The 10141-nt window shown below is 36.5% G+C and overlaps 1 pseudogene; it reads right to left on the minus strand.

Annotated features, from left to right (window-relative positions):
- Positions 1-314: 314 nt before the first annotated feature.
- The window catches only part of LOC100956685, a 26953-nt pseudogene continuing 17126 nt past the window's right edge, over positions 315-10141 (minus strand).

A 10141-nucleotide genomic window follows, 5' to 3' on the forward strand; every position in this document is an offset into this window, starting at 1 on the left:
ATAATCTAGAGGTACAGAAATACACCTCTTGGTTTACCTTCCAGTTTGGGGCAAAAAATTTCTGCGAAAGCAGTAATGTTGCCACAATACTGTAGTGAGAACAGGGAAGACAATATTCTGGTTTTCCATTAAACATCAATGTTAAATTTGGTGTCAAGTCCACACAACTGAGGAAATAAGCAGACAAGGCTTATGGGCTTAACCTGCATGGGATTTTGCTGGTGTCAGTCAGAAGCAAAGGCAATACGGAGCCCATCCCTGGTCTTTCCAGAGCCACACAAAGAAAAGAAAATTGTGGCAAAATGACATTAGGGTTATTTGAGGCTATTTAGAAATTTGGCACGTTCTTCTCCTCTTGGTAACAAAATTTCTCCTCTGATCTTTGGACCAGAGTTTTCCTTTAGCATTCCCTCCCGTTCCCTTTTCTAGAGGCCCACGATTACTGCAGTGCTTGTTTGGGAGTCTGTCCAGGGAGATACTTCTCTTCCCACAGGAACACTTGAAAAACTTCTTCACGCCATTGAGCCAGTGGAGGTCATACTGCTCACTGACGCAGGTCTCCAGCACCTTGAGATGGATGTAGGTGCCCATTTTGCATGTCACGACCAGACACTTCACTTCTCTGATGTTTCTCATCTTTTCTTCCATTTGTTCTTGTTTCACCAGTGCCTCAAAATAGTGTTTCCACAGCTCAGCCTCAGCCTCTTTCAGGACATCTGTGTGCTTTGACTTTGCCTTTAGAACTTTCTGAATTTTCTCAGATTCCAGGCTGACAAGCTGCTCTCTACTTTTCTTCATGCAGGCTCTAATTCATCCTCAGCTTGGGAAGAAAACATGGTGATCTTTTCTGCATATTTCATCACTTCCAGGACATCCTAGGAATCCTTTGTATCATTTTGATGCTGTTTGGGTGTGTTTCTCTAAGAATCTTGCCTTTGCTCTTAACTTGGTGAAAGCCAAGTTTTTCATTTCTGCTAAAGCTTTGGTCTTGGTGGTTGTGACTCATCAGAAAAGAGAACGTCATCTCCTTCTGAGATTCCTTGCCCAAGCATGGGCATCCACATGGTCAGGCTGCCTTCCAGCCTGGGGAACTCAGTCCCCATCCGTGCAGATTGGGCAGTGGGCTGTTAAGATGAGGATGGCAGAGCCAGGCTCTTGAGTTCATTTGAGCCTTGGAGAAATCATCTCCAAAAAGATTCTGATTTCCCTTCCCTTATCTCCAACATCTGCAGCTTCTGTTGTTTTAAGAGGGCCAATGCCGATATAGACTGGAAGACAAGTTTGGGGCTTCCCATGATCCCTGCAGCCATGGCCTTGACTAAATGTTTCAGGTTTCTGGCTTCACTCAGTGGCAGATCCATCAGTTCCTTGAACTCTTCAGAGCAAGACAAGCTCTTCTGGGGCATTCTGAGTATTTTTTGTTTGTTTGTTTCCTGAATGATCAAGTCTGCACCCTTGACAACCAGATTTCTCAGAGTGGTTTGAATCCTCTTCATAGGCCCAACAGCTGCTGCAACAGCTGCCTCCACATAGGAGGCAGAAGAAACTCCTCAGTGGTGAAAACCATCTTGACATAGCCATTCTTCATGGCTGGTGCCTTTGCAGACAAACTTCTTTGGAATACATCCTCTGGAGAAGATGGAATTCAGGTTGGCTTACTGTGCACTGAGTTCCCAGTACTGAGCCTGGATGTGATACTCAAGTATTCAGAGTTTCACAAATTAACAATCTGTGCATGAGGTTCTCCATTCTTCTTCTTTGCTTTACAGGTCACCAGATCAACAGCTTCACCTATAATTAAGAGGTTCTAGGGATGATCGATAGCTAATCACACCTTCTCTGAGCCAACCTTGTGCTTCATGGGGTTAGCATTGAGCCATCCTATGAAAGCACCTTGTTCTGTCTTCGATTTTATTTTTTCTTTAGTTATTTTATTTTATTTATTTATTTTTATTGTTTGAGATTTATTAAGGGTAGAAAGGATTAGGTTACACTGATTGCAGTTATTAGGTAAACTCCCTCTTGTAATTGTGTCCCACCCCCAAGAGGTGTGCCATACACTGTGACCCCTTAGCCCACTCCATCCTTCCCTCTCCCCATCCGTCATTTCTCTACCCTCAACCTTCTATTAGACCATCTACAGACTTCATATTAGAATTGAGTACACTGCATACTTCCTTCTCCATTCTTGTGATGCTTTATGAAGATGAATGTGTTCCACCTCCATACAGGTTAATAAAAAAGATGTAGAGTCTCCATCTTTTTTAATGACAAAATAGTATTTCATGGTATACATATACTACAGCTTGTTAATCCATTCCTGGGTTGGTGGGCATTTAGGTTGTTTCCATGGTTTGGCAATTGTAAATTTATCTGCAAATGTCTAGTGCAAATGTCCTTATGATAAAATGATTTTTTCCTGTTTGGGTAGATACCTCTTAGTGGGAATGCAGGATCAAATGGGAGGGTTAGCTTGAATTCTTTGAGGATCCTCCATACTTCCTTCCAAAAAGGTTGTATTGGTTTTTAGTCTCACCAGCAGTGTAAAAATGTTCCCTTCTCTCCATATCCACACCAGCATCTGCAGCTTTGAGACTTTGTGATGTGGGGTATTCTCGTTGGGTTTAGGTGGTATCTCAGGGTAGTTATGATTTACAATTCTCTGATGATCAGGGAAGATGAGCAGTTTTCAAACATTTCTTAGCTATTTGTCTGTCCTTGTCAGAGAAGGTTCTGTTCATACCTCTTGCTCAGAGGTAGATGGGATTATTTACTCTTTTTCTGTTGATTAATTTGAGTTATGTATAGATTCTGGTTATCAATTTTTGGTCAGATTCATAGCCTGGAAAATATCTTTTACCATCCTGAAGATTATCTTTGTGCTTTCCTTGTTGTGTCCTTAGAGATGCAGAAGCTTTTCAGCTTAATTGAGCCCATTTGTTAATTTTTGTTGTTGCTATGATAGGCTCTGAAGTTTTTGTCATAAAACTTTTCCCCAGTCCAACATCGTCAAGTTTCCCCCCAACACATACTTTCTTCTAAGATTTTTATCATTTCATGTCTTAGATTGAAGTCTCTTATCCATCTTCAGCCAATTTTTATAAGGGGGGAAGTGGGTGGGTCAAGTTTCAGTCTTTTCATGTGGTTATCCAGTTCTCCCAGCACCATTTTGTTGAATATTGATTCTTTTCCCCACTGTATATTTTTGTTTGGTTTATCAAAGATCAAGATGGCAAGAGGAGATTGGTTTTATCTCTTGGTTTTCAATTCTATTCCATATTTCTATGTCTGTTTGTGTGCCAATATCATGTTGTCTTGATTACAGTGGGCTTGTAATATAACCCAAAGTCTGGTAGGGTGATGCCTCTGACTTTGCTTTCATTACTAAGAATAGCCTTAGCTATAGTTTTGTTTTCTGGTTCCATAAAACATGAGGTACTCTTTTCTCCAGTTCTTCAAAATATGATGTTGGTATTTAAATTCCCATTGCATCAAATTTGTAGATTGTTTTGGGTAGAATAGTCATTTCGACAATCTTGATTCTTCCCAGCCAAGAGCATGGTATGTTCTGCAATTTGTTAGTGTATTCTGCAATTTCTTTTCCTAGGGTTTCATAATTCTTTGTGAAAAGATCTTTCACCTCTTTTTAAAGGTATATTCTTAAGTATTTTATTTTCTTTGAAGATACGCTGAAGGGAATTATGTCTTTGATTTGCTTCTCAAATGAAGAGAAGCTAAACAGCTTAGTTGTTATTGGCATAGACAAGTCTACTGATCTTTGGAAATTGATTTTATACTCTGAGACACTACTGTATTTCTTGATAACTTCCAGGAGTTTGTGGTTGAGTCTCTGGGGTTTTCTAAGTATAAGATTATATTGTCAGCAAAGAGGGAGAGTTTGACTTCCTTTGCACCCATTTTCATGCACTGTACATCATTCTCTTGCCTGATTGTATTGGCTAGAACGTCTAGAACTATGTTGAATAATAGTGGTGATAGTGTACATCCTTGTCTGGTTCCAGTTCTCATTGGAAAAGCTTTCAGTTTTACACCATTCAGCATGATGTTAGCTGTGGGTTGGTCATAGATGTCTTCAATCATCTTAAGAAATATACCAACTAAGCCTATTTTCTTAAGTGTTCTTGTTAGTAAAGTATGCTGAATTTTAGAAAATGCTTTTTCTGCCTCTATTGAGAGCATCATATAGATTTTGTTTTTATGGATAGGATTACATTTGTGGATTTACATATGTTAAAACAACCTTGCATTCCTGGGATGAAGCCTACTTGATTGTGATGTAATATTTATTTTTATTTTTTTTGAGAGAGAGAGTCTCACTTTCTCACCCTTGGTAGAGTGCCATGGCAGCATCACACTGCCCACAGCAACCTCCAGCTCTTGGGCTTAGGTGATTCCCTTGCCTCAGCCTCCCGAGTAGCTGGGACCACAGGTGCTCGCCACAAAACCCGGCTATTTTTTTGTTGCAGTTTGGCCAGGGCCAGGTTTGAACCCTCCATCCTTGATATATGGGGCCAGCACCCTACTCACTGAGCTGCAGGCACCCCCTAAAGGGATTTCTTTCTTTCTTTCTTTTTTTTTTTTTTTTGCAGTGTTTGGCCTGGACTGGGTTTGAACCCACCACCTCTGGCATATGGGGCCAGTGCCCTACTCCTCTGAGCCCCAGGCACCGCTTGGTGAGGTATAATTTTTTTAATGAGTAGTTGTAATCTATTAGCTAAGATTTTGTGGAGTATTTTTGCATCTATATTCATTAGTTAAATTGGTCTGAAGTTCTCCTTTTTTGTTAAGTCCTTTCCCGGTTTTGGAATCAAAACCAAAGTGATATTTGCTTTATAGAATGTGTTTGGGAAGGCTCCTGCCTTGTCAATGTTTTGAAATAGGTTCTGCAGTATAGGTACAAGCTCTTCTTTGAAGGTGTGATAGAATTCTGATGTGAAGCCATCTGGTCCTGGGCTTTTGTTGTTGTTGTTAGAAGTTTTTTATTTTTTCTGCAATCTCAGCGCTTGATATTGGTCTGTTCAGGACATCTATTTCTTCCTGGTTAAGTCTAGGAAGGTGGTGTGATTGCAGCTATTGGTCCATTTCTTCCACATTGCCAAATTTCTAGACATAGTTCTTGTAGTAGACTGAAACTTAACCAACACTTTTCACCCCTTAGAAAATTGACTTAAGATGGATAAAAGATTTAAACCTAAGACATGAAATGATAAAAATCTTAGAAGAAAGTGTGAGAAAAGTTCTCGATGATGTTGGACTTGGGAAAGATTTTATGACAAAGACTTCAGTAGCAATCACAACAAGTAAAATAAACAAATGGGACTTAATTAAGCTGAAAAACTTCTGTACAGCTAAGGACACAACAAGTAAAGCAAATAGACAACCTTCAGAGTGGGAAAAGATATTTACATGTTACAAATCTGACAAAAGGTTGATAATGAGAATCTACAGAGAACTCAAATTAAATCAATATCAACAGAGCAAACAATCTCATCTATCACTGGGCAAGTGATATGAACAGAACCTTTTCTGAGGAAGATGAGTGGCTATCAAACATATGAAAAAATACTCATCTTCCCTGATCATCAGAGAAATGCAAATCAAAACCACCCTGAGATATCATCCAACCCCAGTGAGAATAGCCCACATCACAAAGTCCCAAAGTTGCTGATGCTGGTGCAGATGTGGAGAATGGGGAATACTTTTACACCCTTTCAGGGACTGCAAACTAATGCAGGTTCTTTGGAAGGAAGTATGTAAAATCCTCAAAGAACTCAAATTCGAACTTTTATTTGCTCCCACAATCCAATTACAAGGGGTCTAATTACCCAAAAGAAAAAAAATTTTTTTGTAATAAAGACATTTACACTAGATTGTTTATTGCAGCTCAATTCACATTTGCCAAGATGTGCAAACAACCTGAATGCCCATCAACCCAGGAATGGATCAAGAAACTGTAGTATGTGTACACCATGGAATACTACCCTGTCATTTTAAAAAAGGAGAGTTTACATCTTTTGTATTAACCTGGATGGAGGCAAAACACATTCTTTAGTAAAGCATCAGAAAAATTGAAACATAAATATCCAACATACTCAATAGTAATATTAAGCCAGTAGACAATCTAACACATGTCCACATAAGAGAAAATCTCATTTCAATTCAAGTTGGGAGAAAGGGGAACAAGGGAAGGGACAGGAGAAAGTGCGAGGGAGATTGGTGTGCTCCCACTTAATAGGCACAACTTAAGGGTACATGGCACACCTCTTGGGTCCGGACACAACAACAAGAGGTACTCTACCTAACTAATGCCAACATTGTTACCTAGTTGTTTATGCCCTCACATTAACCTGAATTTAAAAGAAAAGAAACTGGAAAAGAAAACAGCTGATTATCATTTTGCTCATGTATATAAATAAAGACCAAAGGATGACTAAAATTTTAAGGGAAGTATGTATTGCTTGATAAAAATCATCCAAATTTAGAACATTTTATACTCATTCACTATACAATTATTTACGTTAAAATATTGAATTCCATAATGAGAATAAAGGGGGGAAAATAAAAAATTGCCAAAAATCTTATTTTGTAAAGAATATAACATGAGATCCTTTGAGTAATGTGATGTGGTTCATACTGAAATACATAATCTTTTAAAAAAAGACTTGCTGCATCATCAGTACTGGGTTTTACCACAAGAGTCAGTAAATTAGCACATGTGAGCCAAGCCTAGCCCACTGCCTGTTTTTGGCAGCAAAGTTTTATTGGATCACAGGCATGCCAGTTCCCTCATTTTCTATGACAGATTTTGGAGTATAACAAAAACCTTATGGCCCAGAAAGTCCAAAACTTATTTACTATCTGGCGTTTTATAGGAAAAGTTGGCCAAGTTCACTTTCATTAGATTAAACATTTTTTGATGTAATCATTTTTACATCATACTGAAATGTATATATGGAAAATGATTGACCATGCACAATCATTTGCTGATATTCAGACTAATTTGAGGATCCAATAGTTGAGCACTCATGTATTGAGAATAAAACCAAAACTATAATAACCTCCAACTTTCTGGGTTATAAGCTAGAATGCCAATACAACATGTAGCTGCTTTATGCAACTCAGCATACGTTTAAGCAATTCTATCAAAATTTGATTAGATGTGTCACTAACCTAAATACATTAAGCTTACTTTAATTGGGAATGATCAGTACACTAGAGATTCACCTCATTTTAGAAAATCGTTGTATACAACATTATTTTATGGGTATGGTAGTTTACGTATTTCCTTACTGACACGTATTTAGACTATCTCCAACTTTTGATATGACAATGTTATAATAAACTTCTATAACATACATATAAAGATAACATAGTTACATTAATATCCTTAACATATATATAAGTACTATGTATCTTAACATATATTATATATATTAGATACATACATATTGGTTTATTTTATGTTTATATTATAGATGACAAATGTTCTTAACATGTCTGTATGTTTACGTGGGTCATATTTTCCTATAGGATGTAGCTGCAGAATTGAACATCTTAGATTAGATGAATGACATATTTGAAATTTGATGTCCATTGCTAAATTACCTATTAAACGGATTTACCGGTTTTATCAACAAATAGTGCATGACAATAACCTTTCTTCACATTTCTCAGCACTGCTTTTGTTAAAAATATATATATATATATCAGCATGCCTGGAAACAATGATATCTCATTGTTTGTAAATATGCATTTTTCTAATATCAGGCAAAGGCTGAAAATCCCTAGGTAAAGTATACGACTTGTTAATTGTGAATGTTAGCCCAGATTAGAATTAGTTTTATAGTAGAGTAATAATTATCCACTGTCAAACACCTCTACAGGCTCACCTGTCACACTCTTCATTCTCCTTCCCAGAAAACTGCTGATTGTAGGTTTTGCCAGCCTTTGTTTCTTGAATTAATCCATCATCATGAATGTCATCAGTTGTAGAATCACAGAGGGATTTAGATACTTCTGTGTCATTATCTTCATGCTTCTTCCTTTGTTTTTTAACCTTGATGAAAAGTTTAATAAGAAGGATAATTGTTACTACTTTAGTCTATAAAAGGAATTTTTTGTTTTCATTGATTTTATCACTTTATTATGATTAGAGCAAGCAAAATATTTTGTTATTACTTTAATTTTAGTATTATATTAAAGTATTATCACATAATTGTGAGATATAATTATAACTTTGTCATTAAAAATGTTTAGAGAATCTGCTTTATTTCTCTTTGAGTGAGTCACACAATTTTTCAAAATTTTAAAAAGGGCCATCCTTAACTTTGTCATTCCCTTTTCCTGTTGGTATCTAATGAATTTTCACCCCATTTAATGGTCAGAAATTGAGAAATAAAAAGAGACACAAAAGATGCCATCTTCTATCTTTTTATTTATTTATTTACATACTTACTTATTTATCTCAAAGTATTATGAGGGTACAAGTAGTTTGATTACATCGATTGCTTTTATAATGTTTCAGACATGGTTAGAAGTATGTCTTTCATCTGGAGAGTGTTCATTCTACCTGTTAGATAGGTTTTTGCCTATCTACTCAGTTTTGCTTCACATCTGTGCTCATCAATTTAATTTCAATTTAATAGTAAGTACATGCTGTATTCACGTTTTCATTCTTTAGATACTTCACTTAGGATAAGAGTCCCCAGTTCTATCCAGATTGTTGCAAAAGGCATTAAGTCATTCTTTATGGCTTAGTATTCTGTGGTATACATGTATCATATTTTATTAATCTACTCATGAATTGATGTGCATTCTGGTTGATTCCCCATCTTTGCAATTGTGAATTGTGCTGCAATGAACATTTGAGAACAGGTATCTTTTTGATAAAATGACTTCTTTTCCAAATTTGGAGGTATCACATTACCACCTTAAACTATACTACCAGGCTATAGTAACCAAGACAGCATGATATTGACACAAAATGGAGACACAGGCTGATGGAACAAAACAAATACCTATAGAGAAAACCATCCACATACAGCCACCTGATCTTTGACAAAGCAGGCAACAAAATACACTGCGGGAATGTATCCCTTTTCAATAAATGGTCCTGGTAAAATTGTATTTGTATAGCCATATGCAGAAGAATGAAATAGGACCCATACTTCTTACCACTCAAAAAATTAAAATAAGATGAATCTTATTTGATTGTTATGTATGACTTTTTGATGATAAGTTGTAATCTATTGGATAGGATTTTTTTGAGAATTTTTGTATCTATATCATTAGTGAAATTGGTCTGAAGCTCTCCTTTTTAGTTGGATCTTTTCCTGATTTTGGTATCAGGATAATGTTTGCTTCATAGAAGATGTTGGGGAAGATTACTTCCTTCTCAGCTTTTTTGTAATAATTTCTACAGTATGGGTATAAGCTCTTCTTTGAAGGTTTGATAGGCAGATGGTGTGAAGCCATCGGGACTAATGCATTTTTGTTGTTGTTGTTGAGAGATTTGTTATTGTTTCTTCTATCTCAGTTCTTGAAATTGGTCTGTTCAAGAGATGTATTTCTTCTTGATTAAGTCTAAGGAGAGGGTGTGATTCCAGGTATTGATTCATCTCCACATTGTCAAATTTCTGGGCATAGAGTTTCTTGTAGTACTCAGACATGATCTCTTGTATCTCTGTGGCATCTGTTGTTCTTTCCCCTTTATTGTTTCTGATTAAGGTTATTAGAAAAAGTATTTTTCTGTTACTAATTAAACTGGCCAAAGATTTATTGATGCTGTTTATTTTTTTAAAAAACCCAACTTTTTGTTTTATTAATTTCCTGAATGATTATTTTGCTTTCAATTTCATTCATCTCTGATTTAATATTGGTTGTTTCTTTTCTTCTGCTGGGTTTTCAATTAGATTGTTCTTCTTTACAGATTTCATAAGACGGTGCATGATTTTGCTGATGCACTCTATTTCTGTTTCTCAAATGTAGACATCTAATGTGATAAAGTTCCCTTTTAAGACTGCTTTTGCTTTACCCTAGAGGTTTTGGTAACTTGTGTCTTCATTGTTGTTATGCTTGAGGAATTTAACAATTTACTCTTTGTGTGTGTGTGTGTGTGTGT

The sequence above is a fragment of the Otolemur garnettii genome, unplaced genomic scaffold (genome assembly GCF_000181295.1).
Source record: "Otolemur garnettii isolate 467f Iridium unplaced genomic scaffold, OtoGar3 scaffold00326, whole genome shotgun sequence".
Classification (NCBI taxonomy): domain Eukaryota; kingdom Metazoa; phylum Chordata; class Mammalia; order Primates; family Galagidae; genus Otolemur; species Otolemur garnettii.